Raw genomic sequence first — 21537 nt, forward strand, 5'->3', positions numbered from 1 at the left:
ATGTACGTGTGCGAGTGTGGCTTGTAAATATAATGGATGGATTGGACATTTAGTTTTTGCAAAAGATCGTGTTTTAGATTTATAAAAGTGATATCTACAAAGACTAAACACACACAAAATAGGCAAGTGTATCTATCGTATATGTAGAATAGTATTGGTAAGAACCAAGTATCGATCTATGGACACAAATGTTTCTCATGATAAATCGTTGTTTTACTTTAATCGGAGGTTTTAATCATTTTGGGGTTAATTTTTGAACTTTTTATAAAATATAAATACTTATATATAATATATAGGTGACCAAGACGACAGATTCTAAACGAATAGTTCAATTACGTGAAGGTTACCATCTAAGATTAAGAATTCACTCCTATTTTAGCACTGATAATTAATATTCAAACATGTGGTAAACTTGCCGTAGCAATATATGATAGATAGCTCCTTAAACCTTAAGTGGGCATCTTTGGCACTAAGGAGGTAACATGCGCATTTTAAAGTCCATCCTTTCCTAATGTCATGCTACCTCAAGAATGTCAATTTAAGTTGGCAAGTAGTTTCGTAAAGTAGAAAGATTTGTATTGACTCTGATTTCTCAAATACCAATTCTAACAACTTCGGGTGGTTGTAGTTAACTCACACAACCTCCCATTGGTTGATTTAAGTAGGTTATTCTTACACATTCTATTAACATATGATTTCTTTAACTAGCAAGATATCCTAAGCAAAGCCATTTTCGGATTACCAAGACTTAGAGAAATAGATCATAACTTATATCTCATCATTTCTAAGTACAATATAAGGATCCATGTTTTGATAATTTATCAAAGTATTTCGATCTTTCAAGAACATGAATCGATCATGAATGATTGACAATAGAATTGACAATCACCAACTTTGAATTGTTGATTTAAGATGGTGAAACATTTCTCATCAAAAGATAATTGCAAGATAACCATGTACTTTACTAGACTAAACCACATGTTTTATGTAATTATCAAGTAAAACAAAGCTTCTTCATATATATTAGATGGTGAATGGAGTTTAGCTCATAATGAGCATGGTGATTAGCATTAGGATGGATGATGATAACAAACACATGATTAAACTAGAACAATCTAACCAAATGTGGATGAATCTTCCTTCTTAATGATGATGATGATGGTTTATGATGATGGTTAATGGTGACGACCTCCAAGCCTTCAAACTCTTCACTAAATCTTCTATGTGAGTGTTAGTGTGTGTTTTTATAAGAGAAAACCAGATAGAACTCTTTTCAAGGCACACCAAATGAGTGCAACATGAGCCACTATTTATAGAAGTTCCAGTTTTTAGAGATTATTTGATACTAAAAAGATGTATATTTTTATATACATCACATACCAATAAATGAGCCACTCAACATGCATCCCATGCATAGTGGATAGGATCATGAGTTTCAACGTATTTGTTTTGAGTTATTTGACTTTTCCAAGTTAGTGTGATTGTGCTAGAATAAAGGAATGTTTGGTTATGCCATCATCCCATCCACGTGATCAGTAAAAATAGGATCTAGATTTGTTTTGAACGTTAGATGTAACTCCATATATGGAGAATCGTTGGTGATTTTCATTTATGCAGAAAGTCTTATTTCAAATATCTCTCTTTATTTTCTAGTATTGATTCTTCCTATTTTCATAATTACTATCAATAATCACATCAAGACCATATCTAATCATAACCCCCGGTTGAGATATTAGCTTGACCCATCTCGGTTAAACTATTGTTTGTTCAATATATGATACGTGCGGGGTTAGTGGCCCCTTGACAGAGATAAAGTGTATTAAATATCAAAGATCCTGGATTTTAGAGTTTCACCCCGGAACTCTGGAAGTACAAGAATTGTTGTTTAAAAAAATTAGATAGCCGATACAAGCTTACAATGAAACCACTTTGGATGAAACTGGTCCTTAATCGATCTGATTCATCGGTTTGAAAATATATACCATGAAACCGGTTTTAACCAATAAACTAGTTTCTAATACAACCCCTTTGGACAGATCCTTTAGATTTTCTTGACTTGATTCGAATCAATTTAAAAGTTTGGGCTTAAAGTTAGTTTTGTATCCACTAATTGTAGATCTTTAAAATGTAACCATTTTGCTTACTATACTAGACTTGACCATTCTGGAAACTGTTGGGCCTGTCGGGCCCAAATAGTTGTTATGGGTTATAAGAATCTGGTTATAGTTTGGACTAGAGGTGCAAAAAAAACCCGAACCCGAAACCGGACCCAAAATAAAAACCCGGAACTGGTTTTTTTAATAACCGGGTTTTTAGTACCCGAACCCGTACCCGTAGAGTACGGATAGGGTATGCATTTTGTCACTAAAACCCGAACCCGAACCCGAACAGGACCCGATTTTTACCCGGTAATAAACGAAAACCCTAACCGGTTCCATACCCGGAACCGGGTTTTTCTAATACTTGAAACCGGGTATTTCAAATACCCGATGTATACTCGAAAAATACCTTAAAAATACCCGAAAAATACCCCTAAAAAGTGCAAACTTTTAAAAAATCCAATTTATGCCCGAAAAATACCCGAAAAAAACCCGTAAATAGGGTTTTTTCAATACCCGATAATAGGGTATTCAAATACCCGGTTTTAGAATACCCGGTTCTATACCCGACCTGAACCCGATGAATAGAGTATGGTTTTTAGAGACAATACCCGACCCGGTTATTACCAATATCCGGTCATACTCGTACCCGGTTATACCCGAACCCGGGTATTTAAACACCCGATTTTGCATCTCTAGTTTAGACTAGACAATTGGACAGGAGAACAAGTCCGTTACTTAAGTTATCTTCTAAGTAAACAAATGTGTTTGAGTTTGTTTATATTCTTTTATTTATTAATATTCTAAGTGAAACTAAACATACTATTATAATAAACAAAAATAAGATTGTGCCACATGGCACATATTTGGACAAATTAGGCCACTTGGAAATTTTATTTTCATTAATCATTAAAATCAATTTTGTGTGTTAGAAAAAACCCCGAAATTGTTATAATTATTTTTGTTTCCATATTCAATATTCATTGGTCTTCCTCTACAATTACATGCATCAATGGATCTAAGTATCTAACAAGTTTTCACTAAATGTACCAAAATTCAGTTTTCATACCGACCAGTGTAAAAATAACTATTTCGGTGCCTCCTTGATTACATAATCGAAATTGGGGCTCGATCGACGTTGAATTATCATCATGGTCGACCCTATTAACATTTGTTTTACTTTTTGTATGCTTCTTATCTCATTTAATAAATTTTAAATGATTTTAATTGTTTCCTATATGGTTTAAATAAAATATAAAGAGAGAATTATTTTAATAGTTCGATTAAAAAACATACAAATTAGCTATTTGGAAGACTGAAGAAAAAATTATTAAAAAATATAATAGGTTGGTTGAATAAAAATAAAAGAAAAATGAGTTACAATAGACTACTAAAAAAACTCATTTTAGAAAATAGTTTTAGAATCACCTATTTTAATAAATATTTTTCCCTCTCATTTCCTTCTTAGAAAAAACTCACTTTTAGTCCCATTTTGTTTGTTTAAACATGTTTTGTTATAAGTTTGTTTGATTTACGCCTTGTGGTGTACATAAAGTCTTTTTGTAATTTAACACTCGCAAATGATGTCGTTGGGCTGTTTGTGCTTTGTTTGTTTAAACACCTGGAGAAACTTTAACCCATATGATGTTATTGGAGTAAGCATGAATATGGCATCTTACAATATTAAGAAAGTACGAGTGTTTATCAAAATTGTTGCAATTATGTGATTATTGTTTCACTAATTGTTACATAAAATATTATAATTGATGATAAAAGCATTTTAGATTTCTTTTTCCCTTTTCTTTTTATTATGTTTCGTTAGCTTAATGTTTAATTGTTCCAGATTTCAAAGGTTTTAGACATGTTTCAAATATCGGAGCCTGACTTTTATCATTCACTCTGACACCAAGCGTTTATCAAGTTGAATAACGCTTTTAAGGATATACAAGATCTTGTGAAGATTACTACTATATGTTTATTGAACGCATGTGAAGTTTGTGATCTTAATTTGGGAACTTACAGTGTTTTTTTGTTATATTGAAAACCAATGGATGACAAGATTGACAAGAAGTATGATGTGAAAGATTTAATGTACATGTTTATATGGCTTTTGGGTACATATTTTTAGTAGCGATGAAATTTAGCTTTTTAAATGTTATTTCTCAATATCTTTATTCATTTATTTTAAAAATGAAATACTATGATATTACAATGCAGAAAAATGCATATTTAAATAATTAATCATTATCAAATGTAAGTTGTTTTGTAATAAACTGATAACAGTTAAACAAGGTTATAGGCTTACAGCTGTGTATAGATGGTGATACCATTATAATCTAATTGGATTAAAAATTTTTAGATTGTCAAATCGTAAGTTATTACTAAAAATTGGACTTTAAGTCATGATTCTAAGAAATGTTAGTGGCCTATGCAAAGAAACAAGAGTAGATGTAAGAAGATTATTAAGTCGAGTTATGGAAGCTAAAGTAATATCTGAAACCAATATCGGACATTTTATTTCAAGAACAAGCGTTATACTATCATACAAAAATTTTTGTTTCAATTCAAATGAGGCAACTTCCGCTTGGTATTTGTTTTGTAATGATGGTTAACAATCACTTTCGAGTGTTAGTTTATTGTATAGACAACCAATTTTCTGTCATGGTCAGTTATATGTTGCGCTGTTCAGAGTAAAAACCAAAGAAAGACTGAAAGTACTATTATTTTTTAGAAGATGGTAAACTTTCAAATAAGACTACAAATTTTGCATATAAATGTTTCGTTCAAAAATTAACGTTGTTAATTTTTGATCAAATTAGTACGTGAGGTAGAGTGCTTGATGGTAAAATGAATGAACACAGCGATTTGATTACGAGGGAAAAAGCCCTTGATTATGATAATCTCCGGCACAAAAAACCCCCAGACGGTGAAAACTATCACCGTCACTTTTATTAATAGTAAAATGGTGGTTACAAGTGGTGGAACTGATAAGTGATCGTAAACTATGTGTAAGTGAAGGTATGTGTTCTAATGATATTATCAGCTCGTTTATATAAGAAAACGAGTACAACAAAAATTCCGAATAATCCGGAAACCCTAGACTAATTCTTCCATAATCTGTTGCTGCCCACGTTCGTGTTGACGAAGTTCAAATATTATTCCGTTGCAAGCCCACGTTCACATTAGCATAATAAACACGTGATATTATCTGCAAACAAACAAGAAATCATAAAGGACAATTAAATTAGTCAAAGTACCTTCCTCAGAATGTTCATATCAGCAGGATAGGTCACAATCCTTGAACCAATCTCAATTCCGAGGATAAAAATCTGCTCCCAACAATTGCCCCAATTTTTACAGATAGCGCGTGCCAGCTGTAAAAATTTCAAATTTCAAAAAATTAAAAATATTATCTGTTACTTGAAAGGATGTGAACACGGATTGAGGAGACCCTATAATTGTTCCTTTAGGTTATAATCAACCCATTTTCATATTTCTAAATCAAAATACTCTCTCTCTCTCGCTTGAATCTCCAGGTCAGTCTCTTTCTTCTTCATCTTTTTTAATTTCTGAAGCTTTTATTCGAACGATAATGAGAAAAAAGAACTGTTCGGATCGCCCAACCCCTGCTCCTTCGTAACCTCAGAAGATTTCGTTGACCAAGCTCACATCCTCGCCACCGATGAAGACCAGTGCCTTTTTAAAGATCTCGACATTAGATTTCTGAGAGACTAAGACTTGTTACCTACTGAAGCCATTATTAGACCCTATGACCCTAAAGTCAAAGCTGACTTCTCCTCTAAAACCTGGGTTTGCTTTTTCCATTACCCCTTTTCGATCGGCCTTTCAAATCCGTTTTGTCCGCTTATCAAGGAGTTCTTTGATGTCACTGGATTCTCGTACTCCCAAGTCATGCCAATGGTGTGGAGAGTCTTGGCTACTGTAGATCGATTGAATAAAACCCATGGGTTGTCGATAGGTGTGCCTGAGATAGCCGCGACCTATAACCTTCGTACCTAGGGATCTTTCCGCTACAGCCTTTAATCCAAATCCAGCCGTCTTTATATGGTTCCCAAGGTGTCTGATAGAGACCCTGATTGGAAGAAAAAATTCTTTTTCGTCCGTCGTGACTCCATTCCTGATGGAATGAGCTTGCCTATTAAATGGGGCCAAGGGTAGGAAATTCTTAGGATAAGATCTCTTTTTGCAAATGATTTGTGTTAACACGGTTTCTTTTTTGGCAGTTGTGTTTGAGGATTTGGTAAAGTACAGGAAGGATACAAATCGAAGGCTCAAGGTGTTGTTTAAGATTCCGGCAGAGGATAGGGAATTCTGGTTAGAAGAAGAAACAGGGGAAACAAGCGTGACCGCTGCGAAGTCTCTTGAGAGCATGTCTTTTGGTAAGTATTTTGGGTATTTCATGTAATTCTTAGGATTTCAGCTTCTTGAGGATAACTTGATAAACCATTTGTGTAGAAATGCCGAAGCCGAAATCTTCCTTCAGCTTAGTTGACCTAGACGATCTTATTGTGGATAGGACTGTGGTGAAACAAGAACACTCCAAGACCCTCTCTCCGGCAATAAGAGTTCCAACGACCCGTCAAAAAAGTGCTACACAAAAGAAGAGGAAGACCACCACTTCTGCTGAAACCGAGGCTTGTGCTGATATGAGCACTATCGATGCTGTAGGGAAGCTGCAAGCTCTTGCTAACTTTCTTGGAACAGTAAGTACCCTTGCTTGTCCTGAAAATAATGATCTGCAGAAAAACTCATGTTAATTTGGGGATAACAGAAAACTGAAGGTTACCGTCAGAGATCCCAAGATGCTGAATTGGCTCAGAGAGAAGCTGAGGTCAAGGTTGTCGATCTCCTATATGCTGCTGACATAAAGGATAAGCTGCAAAAAAAAGGATAAAGAGATTGTAGATCTCAGAGCCTCATTTGAGTCGGAGAAGACTGAGTTTATCAAAGAAGCGAAGAAGTCCGCAGCCACAAGTATCCTGGAGTCCATGCTCAAGATGTTAGAGGAGGTGCAAGCGAAGGGCTATGCGATGGATTCTTGGAATTTTGCGACTTGGAGGAAGAAGCTGAAGATGCTGAGGGGAGAGAAGATTGAAGAAGATGATGTGGCAGGTACTTCTGAGGTGGTCAAGGAAGCATGTGCTAGTGAAGAGATGAAGGAAACCAAGGCAGGTGAGGTGACGGAGTTGGAGAAGAAGGAGCGTGGTCAGGTTGAAGGTGACAAGGTTTGAAGCTGGTGTTCGGGTTGTGTTAATCTGTTTGTGATGGTTGTTAAAGCAATTTTTATTTTGGTTGTGTAAGGATAATATGACATGCCTAGGATAATGGTTTGGGTGGAGGGATCCTGGTTCAGGACGAAGCCCAAACCGTCTTTTATTTCCTGCTTTAGAACAATATGATGGTTCAGGTGGATGGGCTCCTTTTTGAGTGAAACCTGAATCATCCTTTTCCTACACTTTAATATTAGTAGAATAACTCTTTATGACTTATGTTGGTGTTTTATCCTCGTTCATGTTACTGAATCTTCACAATAAAATTGATTTCATTAGAATTTAGAAATCTAGGTGAGGTTTCTCAAAAAATTAGGTTTAATTCAAAGAACCAACATGAAGTCATAAAATTCATTTTGTAAATAAGGCAAGTAGTAGAAAATAAAGAATACTATAAAATAGGAAGTCATACCAGAACCATATAGTATTTAACTTTGATAAGGTATAGACCATTTCATCTTTGTAATAAGATTACCTTTTAGAATGTTCTTCCAATCATAAGGATATACCGACAGACCTGCAATATTATCCTGAAAATAATTTCAGAAATTCTGGCGACAAGGCCTAAACTTGCAACAAGGCCTGAACTGGCGACAAGGCCCTTAGAGAGGTGAAAACCCCTTAAACCTTAGGAATAAACTGGCGACAAGGCCCTTTAGAAGAGGCGAAAACCCTTTAAACCTTAGGAATGGTACGTCAACCATAAACTTGAGATTCAAACCAATAGCTGAGATAACGAGGTAACAAGTCACTATATTTCATGTGCTGGCCCCATCTCTCAAACTACGACTGAATAAACATGCGCTACAGACGATCTTAAGAAAAGGTGAAAACCCCTTAAACCTTAGAAGACATTCAATAATACCTTAACTGGCGACAAGGCCCAAAGAAACTGGTGACAATGCCCAAATATACTTCATCCCATGTGGGGATACCACATGTCTTCAGGCTACAAAACAGTCAACTCTAACGCCCTGTTCTTGAGTTTTTTTTAAAGGAGGGAAAGGAAAGGAAAACTAAGGATAGTTAAAAATGGGCGTTCTTGAGTTTTTTTAGGATGGAAAGGAAATAAGTAGGAGGAGTTAGGAGGGATTAAATTAATGTATTTTCCCAATAAGTTATCCTCCTAAAAATGAGATGATTACTAAGGATAACTATTTTTTAACATAGTTATCATTTCCTTTCCCCTAATTTCCTTCCAACTCAAGAACACACCTAATTAAAAAAAATTTCATTCCCTTCCCTTCCCTTTCTTAACCTTCCCTTTCCTCTTCTTTCCTTCTCATTCCTTGATTAAAAAACTCAAGAACAAGGCGTAAGTGAGGGGTGGGTGTTAGCCTTGCTAACACCCCTCCGAAGCTTAAGTCAGTATCATGATAAAGGAATAATAATATTAAAGATGAATAAAAATAGAAATTTGAATACATACCTTAGTTGTTTAACATTACTGTTACATTCCTCAGGATAGCAATTATCTTCAGGATAGAAGTCTTACATAAAATATTTTTTGAGGTGGCTAGCGTTCCAAGCCCTTGGCAGCGAGTCACCATCCAAAGTAGACATTCTATATGCCCCCTTTCCTGCTTCTGACTCAATCAAGTAAGGACCTTTCCATTTTGGTACGAGCTTTCCATCCACAAGATTTGTAGTATTCTGAAAAGCTTTCCGGAGAACCAAATCCCCTTCTTGAAATCTACGAACCCTGATATTCTTGTTGTAGGACTTTGCTATTTTCTGCTGATAAGAGGCCATTCTGAACTTTGCTAAATCCTTGAGTTCTTCTACTGCATCTAGATCTTCAAGTAGACTTTGAGTGTTATTTTCGGGATTTTGATGATTAACTCTAGCTGTAGGGATAACCATCTATGTCGGGATAACCACTTCAGCTCCAAATACCAATGAGAAAGGAGTCTGAGCAGTAGCATTCTTTGAAGTGGTCCTATCTGCCCAAAGAACAAAAGGTAGTTCTTCGGCCCACTTTCCTTTCTTAGACCCCAAATTTTTCTTCAGGTTATTGATAATGATTTTGTTGCTTGATTCGGCCTGTCCGTTAGCCTGAGGATGGACAGGTGTTGAAATGATCATTTTGATTCCCCAACTGGCAAAAAAGTTGGTGGTTCTCTTACCAATGAACTGTGAGCCATTGTCACACATTATCTCTGCCGGGATTCCAAATCTTGTTAGGATATTGCGCTTGATGAATGAGATAACTTATTTCTCTCTGACTTGAACAAAAGCTTCCTCCTCAATCCACTTCGAGAAATAATCCGTCATGGCCAGCATAAAGACTTTTCCTCCTGGAGCTCTTGGTAGTTATCCCACGATATCCATACCCCACTTCATGAAAGGCCAAGGGGATTTAATAGGATACAAGGGTTCTGCTGGCTGGTGCAAAATTCTGCTATGTCTTTGGCATGAATCACATTTATAGGAATAACTCATAGCATCTCTCTTCATCGTTGGCCAAAAGTATCCGGTCCTCAGGATTTTGAAGTATAGAGCTCAGCCCCTAGTGTGATTCCCACAGTCTCCTTCATGGATATCCTGAAGAACTTCTTGAGCTTCTGCCTTCTCCAAGCATCTAAGATATGGTCCTGCAAGAGATTTTCTGTATAATATATTATTCATTATAGTATATGGGATTACCTTTGTGCGAAAAGCTCTTGGGTTTTCATCCTTAGGGATAACTCCATCCTGAATATATCTCCTGATCGGGGTAATCCAAGAATTTTCATTATCCTCAGAATTCTTGACTCTCATATCTTCATCATCTTCTGATATTTCATTGACACCTTTCTCTTCTATTGCTGGACTCAGGATATGTATGATAGGAACCTTGACACCTTCCGGTATTCTGAAGGATGAAGCTAAGTATGCCAGGGCATCTGCTTCAACATTCTCTTCTCTAGGTACATGTGAAATATCAAATATTTCGAAACATTTTGCTAGTTTTTTTACTAGCTCTAAATATTTCATTAGTTTTTCTCGTCTAACAGTATAAGAACCATTAAAATGATTAGTTAATAATAATGAATCAACATGTACTTGAATAAACCTGATTTTCAAGTCGATTGCTAGTTGTAATCCTGCTATCAAAGCTTCATATTCTACCTCATTGTTTGTGGCTTGGAATCCACAGGATATGGATTGAGGTATAATGTCCCCCTGTGGCGATTTCATCAGGATCCCGAGACCTATTCCTCAAACATTTTAAGCACCATCAGTGTATAGAGTCCACTTATCTTTGGTTTCTTTAATTTGTTGGACTTCCAAGTCTGCTTCTTCTTTAAGTTCACTGGTGAAATCAACCACAAAGTCTGCTAATGCATGAGATTTGATGGCAGTTCTAGGTTCATATGTTATATCATATGCACTTGGCTTCACAGCCCAATTTGCCATCCTACTTGACATTTCAGGTTTTCTTAAAACATACTTAATAGGGTAATTAGTTTTAACAAGAATAGAATGAGTTTCAGAATAGTGTCTAAGTTTAGTAGATGCCATAATAAGTGCTAAAATTAATTTCTCAAGGTAAGAAAACCTGGTTTCAGCATCCAATAGACTTTTACTTGCATAATAGATGGGATGTTGTTGACCTTCGAGATCTTTGGCTAAAACTGCACTCACATCATTATTTGATACAGCTAAATATAGAGATAGAGGTTCACCTTCTTCGGGTTTTACCAGTAGAGGAGCAGAAGAAAGATAAGCTTTTAAGGACATCAAAGCTTCCTCATGCATACTGGTCCACTCGAACTTCTTGTTTTTCCTCAGGATATCATAAAACTCTTTGCACTTTTATGAAGATTTGGATATGAATCTGTTGAGCGCCGCTATCCTGCCAGTTAGCCTTTGAACATCCTTTACTGATGCTGGGGATTTCAGATTCAGGATAGCTTGTATCTGCTCTGGACTTGCCTCTATCCCCTTCTTGGTGACCATGTATCCCAAGAATTTGCCAGCCTTCACTCCGAAATGGCATTTCGCAGGATTCAGCTTCATGTTATATTTGACAGGATATCGAATGCAGTCTCGAGATCCTGGAGATGATCCTCAGCTTTCTTAGACTTCACCACCATATCATCAATATATACTTCCATCGTGTCCCCCAGTTGCTCTTTGAAAATCATGTTAACTAACCTCTGGTAGGTTGCACCTGCATTTCTAAGTCCAAAGGGCATAGCAATATAATAATAAATACCTGTGGGAGTCATGAAGGCTGTGTCTTCTTGATCTGAGGGCTCCATTTGGATTTGTTGAAATTCTGAGGATGCGTCCATATATGTCAGCATCTTGTGGCCGGCTGTAGCGTCTACCATTGAATCAATGTGTGGTAGAGGGAATGGATCTTTAGGACAAGCCTTATTCAAGTCTGTGAAATCTACACAAACTCTCCATTTGCCATTCTTTTTCTGTACAACCACCACATTTGCTAACCATCGGGGATATCTTTGGAAATACCTGTCATATCTTCATGTTTCCATGCAAATGTTGACAGTCTCGACTTGAGGAAATCGAGCAAATTTGACTCAATATCCTAAGGAATACTCGTTCCCATTATCAATTTGACTTCTAGATCCTCGGGATAAGGAAGTACTTATTTTATTTCTTATTCCCTGGCCTCCATTACGTCTCGTGCTGGATTCTGTAATTGCTACGCCTGCTGGGGTTTGGCAGTACATTTCATAGAAAAGGTGTAGCAATTCTTTGCATCTTGTTGATCACTGATGATTTTGATAACTCCCCACGAACTTGGGAGTTTCACACATTGGTGATAGGTAGAGGGGACTGGTTTCATGTCGTGTACCCAGGGACTGCCTAATATAATATTGCAACAAGACAAACAGTCAATAACACAAAATTTTTGTATTTTATTTACCCCTTTGACGTATACTGGGAGTTTTATTTCCCCAATAGTGCTCTTAGTCTCTCCGCTGAATCCAACCAATATTGAGGAACTGTGAACGATCTCATCCTCAGGAATATTCATCTTTCTCAGCACATCTGATTGAATAATGTTGACAGAGCTCCCACCATCTACCAGGATCATGAGCACATAATGGTTAGCCACATATAATGTTATTACCAAACTATCATGGTGAAGATCCTGAATGTCGACTCTATCGCTTTCATCGAAGGTCATGGTCTTCGCTTGAGTGAGAATGGATGTCTTTGTTGGTCTGTTAGCCACTTCTAACTTCCTTTGATCAGCATTTCTTTTTGCAGTAGAATAAGAGGTTCCACATATGTCAGATCCTCCGGATATGAACATGATTTTTCTTGCGTCTGTTGATTGAGGAGTCGCCTTTTCAGGAATATTTTCAGGATTTTGTTCCTTTCCCTTCTTCAGGCCAAGTAGCTCTTTCAAGTGGCCTTTGCTGAGAAGACAGCTAATCTCTCTTCTGAGTGCAATGCAATCATCAGTCAAGTGCCCAAAGTCTTCGTGGAAGACACACCTCTTTGATTTGTCTTTGTATGCTCCTTGTTTTTCCATCTTCTTTGGCCACCTGGCTTTTTCACCTAAATCCTGCAAGGCGCACATTAATCCACCAATATCAATAGAAAAACAATATTCAGAGACCTTAGGATATTCATCATCATCATCATCATCATTATCATCATCATCATCATCATCATCATCATCATCATCATCTACTGCATTGATCCTTGGGTTATCAGGCTTATAGTAAGGCTTTGATCGATATGATTTTCCCGGGGATTCGGCCTTCCTGTTAGTCTGATCGTATTTCGGGATACCGATCTTATAGTTTTTCTTATCATCTTCTAGCCTGATAAACCTTAGAACTCTACTTCTTGCTTCGTCTAATGACTTGCATGGAGTCAAAACAAGATCATCATAGAAAAAGGAGCCTTTTTCTAACCCCAACTTAAGAGCTTCCACTGCCAAAGCCGGGTTTAGATTTGGAATTTCCAGTGACTCCTTGCTAAACCTGGTAATAAAATCTCTCAAGGATTTCCCAGGATTCTGGGTAACCCTGTAAAGATCACCTGTCATTTTCTCAAATGTTCTACTGCAAGAAAACTGGTTATTGAACAAGTTAATTAAATGAGAAAAGGAAGTGATAGTATTAGGAGGAATACTCAGTAGCCATTTCATGGCTGCTCCGGTCAAGGTAGATCCAAACCCCTTGCAAAGACATGCTTCTTTTATTTCCACAGGGATTGGGTTGATCTCCATACGCTCTCTATACTGTGCAACGTGTTCCTCGACATCCGTTGAACCATCATACAGTTTCATATTTTGGGTTGAAACCGTTTTGGAATCTGTACATCACCGATCGATGGCAGAAATCGAGATATTCTGTGACTATCGGTGGTTACTTCAGCTATGGGACAGATTACACCAGGAACATTTAATATCATGTCCTTAAGCTTCTGTAATTCCCGGGCTAAGATTGAACTTATGCCTGCATCCTGCAAAAATCCTTGATTAGCGTTAAAGGGAATTGTATTGAAAGTGTTACCCTGATTAGGATTATGAGGAGCAGTCTGGGGGTTGTAGCTTGCATTCCCGAACATAGTATTTCCTGGAGTAACAAATGGAGCGGTAGAAGTGTTAGCCTGCATCGGGATAAAGTCTCCCTGGTGCACCTCAGAGGACCCTGCAAACTGTTGAGTCTTAGCAAACGGCTGCTGAGGATTGAAGAACCCTGATGGAGGCAATCTTGAGAATCCTGCCTGTTGCGGGAATCATGAGGATACCACCTGCTGATAAGGACCTAAGGATCCTGTTTGGTGGGACAATCCTGAGAATCCTGAATGCTGGAACGATCCTGTGGGTCCTCCCTGCTGCGACAATCCTGAGGATAACGCCTGCTGATAAGGACCTGAGGATCCTCCCTGCTTTGATAATCCTGAGGATCCTGCATGTTGAAACGGCCCAGCAAAGGATGCATGAAAGTATCCTTGGGATCCGGATGAGTACAATCCTGCAGACCCTGAGTGCTGGAAGAGCGAGGATCCGGGGTTGTACGCCGTGGTTGACTCCGGACGCACCAATCCTGAGGATCCTGGAGGAGTGAAATCCAGAGATCTCGGGATTAATGGTGTGAATTCTTCCGCTGGCTTTTTGGCTTTTCTGATATCTTCCAGTTCCTTCACCAGCATCTGGTTGGTCTTGTTCTGGCGATCCATCTGTTCCTGTAAACACTTATATATGGACAAAAGTTCATTATTAGATACCATAATGGGATCCTGGGGAGATGGTCTTGTTCCCGCGAACACCGGGTTGGCGGCTTTCTTCTGAGTATTGTCAGGTTTCTTTGGGATACCACCAGCAGAAGGAGGAGGCATAGAAGGCCAAACAGAGTAATCCGAAGCCGCGACAGAAGAAGAAATAATTTTCGGTTAGGAATACATGTTGTAGATATTGAAAGTAGGGTTTATTTTGAGAGTTGATAATGATCAAAGCATCGCTTGCCCCACGGTGGGCGCCAAAGTGTTTCGTTAAAAAATCAACAAAGTAATTTTTGATCAAATTAGTACGTGAGGTAGAGTGCTTGATGGTAAAATGAATGAACACAACGATTTGATTACGAGGGAAAAAGCCCTTGATTATGATAATCTCCGGCACAAAAAACCCCCGGACGGTGAAAACTATCACCGTCACTTTTATTAATAGTAAAATTGTGGTTACAAGTGGTGGAGCTGATAAGTGATCGTAAACTATGTGTTACAGTGTATGCTAGTAGCTAGGTAAGTGAAGGTGTGTGTTCTAATGATATTATCAGCTCGTTTATATAAGAAAAGGAGTACAACAGAAATTCCGAATAATCCGGAAACCCTAGACTAATTCTTCCATAATCCGTTGCTGCCCACGTTCGTGTTGACGAAGTTCAAATATTATTCCGTTGCAAGCCCACGTTCACATTAGCATAATAAACACGTGATCTTATCTGCAAACAAACAAGAAATAATAAAGGACAATTGAATTAGTCAAAGTACCTTCCTCAGAATGTTCGTATCGGCAGGATAAGTCACAATCCTTGAACTAAGCTCAATTCCGAGGATAAAAATCTGCTCCCAATAATAAATACATTTTTTTATGATAACTTTATCATGCACTTTTTTTTGTCTTTTGTAATTTATTCTATTCATTCATTAAAAGCAAAACTATTACTTATTGTTAGGTGTCGATTTTTATCCTCGGGATTGGCTACGATTAAGGATTCCGAGCTATCCTGCCAACGCTAATATTCCGAGGATGATGTTTGACTAATTCAATGTCCTATATTATTTTTATTTGTTTGTTTTGCAGATAAGACCACGTGATTAATGTGATTATAAGAACGTGGGATTGCAACGGATATTATTTGAACTTCGTCAACTCGAACGTGGGCAAGCAACGGATCATGGAAGAATTAGTCTAGGGTTTCCGGATTATTCGGAATTTCAGTTGTAACTTTTTCTTATTTGAACGAGCTGATAGATACGATTAGAACACACACCTCACTACTTAGCTTCTAGCAATCACTGTAATACTTAACATTCGATTTTCTATCAGATCCACCACTTGTAATCACCTTTTTACTATTAATAATATTGACGGTGATAGTTTTCACCGTCCGGGGGTTTTTTGTGCCGGAGATTATCACAATCAAGGGCTTTTTCCCTCGTAATCAAATCATTGTGTTCACTCATTTTACCATCAATTACTCTACCTCACGTACTAATTTGATCAAAAGTTACTTTGTTAATTTTTGACCGAAACAATTTGGCGCCCACCGTGGGGCAAACAGTGCTTTGATCATTATTAACCCTCAAATTAAACCCTAATTCCAACATCCACGACATGTCTTCCCAACCGAAGAATGTTTCCTCTTCTGCCGCAGCTTCAGATCCCTCTATGATACCGCCCATGCCTCCTCCTTCTGATGGTGTTATTCCGAAGAAACCAGACAACACTCAGAAGAAAGTTGCTACTCCAGTGTTCTTGGGATAGAGACCGTCTCCCCAAGATCCCATTATGGTATCTAATAATGAACTTTTGTCCATATATAACCGATTACAGGAACAAATGGATCGCCAGAACAAGACCAACCAGATGCTGGTGAAGGAAACGGAAGATATCAGAAAAGCCAAGAATTCGGCGGAAGAATTCACACCATTAATCCCAAGATCTCTGGATTTCACTCCTCCAGGATCCTCAGGGTTGGTGTGTCCGGAGTTAACCACGGGGTACAACCCTGGATCCTCGCTCTTCCAGCACTCAGGGTCTACAAGATTGTACTCATCCGGATCCCAAGGATATTTGCATGCAGCCTTTGCCGGGCCATTTTAGCATGCAGAATCCTCAGGATTATCACAGCAGGGAGGATCTTCAGGACCGTTTTAGCAGTCCGGATCCTTTGGATTGTCCCATCAGACGGGACCCTCATGTTCTTATCAGCCAGCGGTATCCTCAAGATTTCAACAACAGGCAGGATTCTCGGGAGTGCCTCCATCAGGGTTCTTCAACCCTCAACAGCCATTTGCTCAGACTCAGCAGCTTGCAGGATCCTCTGAAGTGCACCAGGGAGACTTTATCCCGATACAGGCTAATCCTTCTACCACTCCATTTGCCACTCCGGGAAACACTATGTTTGGGAAAGCCAGCTACAACACCCAGACCGTTCCTCAGAATATTAATCAAGGTAACACTTTCAATATGATTCCATTTAATGCTAACCAAGGATTTTTGTAGGATGCAAGCATAATTTCAAGTTTAGCCCAGGAATTACAGAAACTTAAGGACATGATATCAAATGTTCCTGGTGTAATCCGTCCCATAGATGAAGTTCCCACTGATAATCACAGAATATCCCGATTTGTGCCATCAATTGGTGACGTACAGATCCCTAAACGGTTTCAAACCCCAAATATGAAACTATATGATGGTTTAGACGGATTCTGAGGAGAACGTTGCACAATATAGAGAGCGTTTGGAGATCAACCCAATCCCTATGAAAATCAAAGAAGCATGTCTTTTCAAGGGGTTTGGGTCTACCTTGACTGGAGTAGCCATGAAATGGCTACTGAGTATTCCTCCTAATACTATCACTTCCTTTTCTCAGTTAATTAACTTGTTCAATAACCAGTTTTCTTGCAGTAGAACATTTGAAAAAATGACAGGTGATCTTTACATGGTTACCCAGAATCCTGGGGAATCCTTGAGAGATTTTATTACCAGGTTTAGTAAGGAGTCGCTGGAGATTCCAAATCTAAACCCGGCTTTAGCAGTGGAAGCTTCTAAGTTGAGGTTAGAGAAAAACTCCACTTTCTATGATGATCTTGTTATGACTCCATGCAGGTCATTAGATGAAACAAGAAGCAGAGCTCTGAGGTTTATCAGGCTAGAAGATGATAAGAAAAATTTTAAAAAGGTCAATATCCCGAAGTATGACCAGACGAACAGAAAAGCCGAATCCCCGGGAAAATCGTATCGATCAAAACTTTACTATAAGCCTAAAAACCCCAGGATTAATGCGGTAGATGACGAAGATGATAAAGAATATCCTAAAATATATGAATATTTTTTTTCTATTGATATTGGTGGATTAATGTGTGCCATGAAGGATTTAGGTGCAAAAGCCAGGTGGCCAAGGAAGTTGGAGAAACAAGGAACCTACAAAGACAAATCAAAATGGTGCGCATTCCACGAAGATTTTGGGCACTTGACTGAGGATTGCATTGCACTCAGAAGGGAGATTAGCTATCTTCTCAGCAAAGGCCACTTGAAAGAGCTACTTGGCCGGAAGAAGGGAAAGGAGCAAAATCCTGAAAATATTCCTGAAAAGGCGATTTCGCCACCAATAGATACAAGAACAATCATGTTCTTATCAGGAGGATCTGAAATATGTGGAACCTCTTATTCTGCTGCAAAAAGAAATGCTGATCAAAGAAAATTAGAAGTGGCTGACAGACCAACAAAGACATCCATTCTCACTCAAGCAAAGACCATGACCTTCGATGAAAGCGATATAGTCGACATTCAGGATCCTCACCATGATAGTTTGGTAATAACATTATATGTGGCTAACCATTATGTGCGCAGGATCCTCATAGATGGTGGAAGCTCTGTCAACATTATTCAACTAGATGTGCTGAGAAAGATGAATATTCCCGAGGATGAGATCATTCCCAGTTCCTCAGTATTGGTTGGATTCAGCGGAGAGACTAAGAGCACTATTGGGGAAATAAAACTCCCTGTATACGTCGAAGGGGTAAATAAAATACAAAAAAATTGTGTTATTGACTGTTTGTCTTGTTGCAACATTATATTAGGCAGGCCCTGGATACACAACATGTAAGAAATCCCCTCCACTTATCACCAATGTGTGAAACTCCCAAGTCCGTGGGGAGTTATCAAAATCATCAGTGATCAACAGGATCCAAAGAATTGCTACACCTCTTCTATGTAGTGTACTGCCAAACCCCAACAGGCGTAGCAATTACAGAAGCCAGCACAAGATGTAATGGAGGTCAGGGAACAAGAAATTAAAGAAGTACTTCCTTATCCCGAGGATCCTGAAGTCAAAGTGTTGATAGGAACGAGCATTCCTGAGGATATTAAGTCAAAGCTGCTCGATTTCCTCCAGTCGAGACTGTCAACATTTGCATGGAAACATGAAGATATGACAGGCCAATCTGTTAAAAAAGAAGAAAGTTTGCACCTGAGAGAAACATAATCATCCAAGAAGAAGTTGAAAGACTCTTGAAGGCAAAAATGATTAGGAAAGTTCAATATCCCCGATGGTTAGCAAATGTGGTGGTTGTACAGAAAAAGAATGGAAAATGGAGGGTTTGTGTGGACTTCACAGACTTGAATAAGTGTCCTAAAGATCCATTCCCTCTACCACACATCGATTCAATGGTAGATGTTACAGCCGGCCACGAGATGCTGACATTTATGGACGCATCCTCAGGATTTTAGCAAATCCAAATGGAGCCCTCAGATCAAGAAGACACAGCCTTCATGATTCCCACAGGTATCTATTGTTATATTGCTATGCCCTTTCGACTAAAAATGCAGGTGCAACCTATCAGAGGTTAGTTAATATGATGTTCAAATAGAAACTGGGGGACACGTGGAAGTTTACATCGATGATATGGTGGTAAAGTCCAAGAAAGCCGAGGATCACCTCCAGGATCTCAAGACTGCATTTGATATCCTCGACAAATATAACATGAAGCTGAATCCTGCAAAGTGCCATTTCGGGGTGAAGGCTGGCAAATTCTTGGGATATATGGTCACCAAAAGGGGGATAGACGCGAGTCCAGAGCAAATACAAGTGATCCTGAATCTGAAATCCCCATCATCGGTCAAAGATCTTCAAAGGCTAACTGGCAGGATAGCGACACTCAACAGATTCATATCCAAATCCTCAGAAAAGTGCAAGGAATTTTATGATATCCTGAAGAAAAATAAGAAGTTCGAATGGACGAGTATGCATGAGGAAGCTTTGATGTCCTTAAAAGCTTATCTTTCTTCTGCTCCTCTACTGGTAAAACCCGAAGAAGGTGAACCTCTATCTCTATATCTAGTTGTATCAAATAATGCTGTGAGTGCAGTTTTAGCCAAGGATCTAGAATGTCAACAAGATCCCATCTATTTTGTAAGTAAAAGTCTATCGGATGCTGAAACCAGCTACTCTTATCTTGAGAAATTAATTTTAGCACTTATTATGGCATCTACTAAACTTAGACATTATTTTGAAACTCATCCTATCCTTGTTAAAACTAATTACCCTATTAAGTCTGTTTTGAGAAAACCAGAAATGTCATGTAGGATGGCAAAATGGGCTGTAAAGCTGAGTGCATATGATATAGCATATGAACCTAGGACTGCCATCAAATCCCAGGCATTAACAGACTTTGTGGCTGATTTCACCAGTGAACTTAAAGAAGAAGCAGACTTAGAAGTCCAACAACTTGAAGAAACCAAAGATAAGTGGACTCTATACACTGATGGTGCTTCAAATGTTAGAGGAACAAGTCTCGGGATCCTGCTGAAATAGCCACAGGGGGACATTATACCTCAATCCATATCCTGCGGATTTCAAGCCACAAATAATGAGGCAGAATATAAAGCTTTGATAGCAGGATTACAACTAGCAATCGACATGAAAATCAGGTTTATTCAAGTACATGTTGATTCATTATTATTAACTAATCATTTTAATGGTTCATATACTGTTAGAGGAGAAAAACTAATGAAATATCTAAAGCTAGTAAAAAAACTAGCAAAGTGTTTCGAAATGTTTGATATTTCACAGGTACCTAGAGAGGAGTTCATCCTTCAGGATACCGGAAGGTGTCAAGATTCCTATCATACATATCCTAAGTCCAGCAATAGGAGAGCAAGATATCAATGAAATATCAGAAGATGATGAAGATATGGGAGTCAAAAATCCTGAAGATAATGAAAATTCTTGGATTATCCTAATCAGGAGATATATTCAGGATGCTGTTATCCCCAAGGATGAAAACCCAAGGGCTTTTCGCATAAAGGTAATCCCATATACTATAATGAATGATATATTATACAGGAAATCTCTTGCAGGACTATATCTTAGGTGCTTGGAGAAGACAAAAGCTCAAGAAGTTCTTCAGGATATCAATGAAGGAGGTTGTGGGAATCACACTGGGGCAGAGCACTATTCTCCAAAATCCTGAGGACCGGATACTTTTGGCCAACGATGAAGAGAGATGCTATGAGTTATTCCCAGAAATGTGATGCATACCAGAGAAATAGCAACATTTTCACCAGCCAGCAGAACCCTTGTATCCTATTATATCCCCTTGGCCTTTCATGAAGTGGGGTATGGATATTGTGGGGAAACTACCAAGAGCTCCAGGAGGAAAAGTCTTTATGCTGGCTATGACGGATTATTTCTCGAAGTGGATTGAAGTAGAAGCTTTTGTTCAAGTCAGAGAGAAAGAAGTTATCTCATTAATCAAGCGCAACATCCTGACAAGATTTGGAATCCCAGCAGAAATAGTGTGTGACAATGGCTCGCAGTTCATTGGCAAAAGAACCACCAACTTCTGTGCCAGTTGGGGAATCAAGATGATCACCTCAACACCTGTCCATCCTCAGGCTAACGGACAGGCTGAATCAAGCAACAAAATCATTATCAATAACCTGA

This window comes from Bidens hawaiensis, unplaced genomic scaffold (assembly GCF_021521415.1).
Source record: "Bidens hawaiensis isolate Kalapana, Puna unplaced genomic scaffold, B.hawaiensis_p1.1 tig00026006_1, whole genome shotgun sequence".
NCBI classification, from domain to species: domain Eukaryota; kingdom Viridiplantae; phylum Streptophyta; class Magnoliopsida; order Asterales; family Asteraceae; genus Bidens; species Bidens hawaiensis.